The sequence below is a fragment of the Tiliqua scincoides genome, chromosome 11 (genome assembly GCF_035046505.1).
Source record: "Tiliqua scincoides isolate rTilSci1 chromosome 11, rTilSci1.hap2, whole genome shotgun sequence".
Taxonomy (NCBI): domain Eukaryota; kingdom Metazoa; phylum Chordata; class Lepidosauria; order Squamata; family Scincidae; genus Tiliqua; species Tiliqua scincoides.
The window spans coordinates 11,457,803-11,458,930 of NC_089831.1; positions in this window are offsets into that span (position 1 = coordinate 11,457,803).

A 1,128-nucleotide genomic window follows, 5' to 3' on the forward strand; every position below is an offset into this window, starting at 1 on the left:
CCTAGCAAAGACATATTATTCACAATGGGCAAGTTGGTCCATCAGCAGCGTAGCTAGGGGGGCAGTGCAATGATACCCCCTCTGTGTCACCGTGTCACCTCCCTTGCCTGTACAGATACCCCTCCTCTGTGCACACGCGGACCTTGTCCCAGAATCGGCTGCATTTGTAGCTATACTGGAGTCAGGGCAGGCGGGGGGGGTCCTATTTTGTGGTGCCTTTGTACTCCACCAGAAGGCACTGTCACCCCCCACCCCCCAGTGGAGACGGCAGAAAACTGCCAGTCTGCCATGGAGGGAGGGCAATGGACTCCCCAGGCCCAGTCTAGGTAGGCAACTGGGGTCCAGGTTTGCCCCTAAATGTTTCCTAAATGAGGTGATCTTTAAAGCAACACAAAAGAATCAGGTCAATTGCCAACCCCGTTTTGAGGCTCAGAAGATGCCGCCTCTCCCATCCTTTCAACACCGCTATCCAATACCATCTCCTTTTCGAGATGCGGTGTCCAGAACGGTACACAGAGTTCCAAATGCAGCCACACCACAGATGCGTCAAAGGAATTATCAAATTAGAGCTCTCAATCTCTCAGATCGCCACACATCGAGTACATTCTGTAGCGATCAGAGGGGTTTGGCAATCCCTGCTTTCCGTGGGAGACTGAGGCGGAAGAGCCTGAGTTTCTCCCACGCTCCATAAGCATTTTCCCAGATTCCCTGGGACAGGGAGGACTTTCAGGAATCACACAGCATGGGAGCTGGTGGCTGACGTAGTAGCCACATCTCATTTGATTGCCGCTTCGGTTTCAGCCGAAGGGATTTGAGTATCCCATTTGTTCTTCCCTCCTGTGATTGAAACGTCGAGCCTTCCACAAAACTGCCACATCCCGGGCTGCGGGCACCGAGAGGACGTCTTCAGGTGTGTCTAATGACAGTCAGCAATTGCTGAGATGATGATTTATGACAGCCGGCTGCGTTGTAACTTGCCCATCACCTTTCATTACAGGGGAGACACGAGCATTCAGTTCTTTCCACTCCAATCCCATCTGCCAAGAGCATGCCAGCAGCACCTTCTCCACCCTCCCTGTGTGATTGGGCTGCTTTGCGCTGCTGAAACAGGCCCATCGCGCATGGACA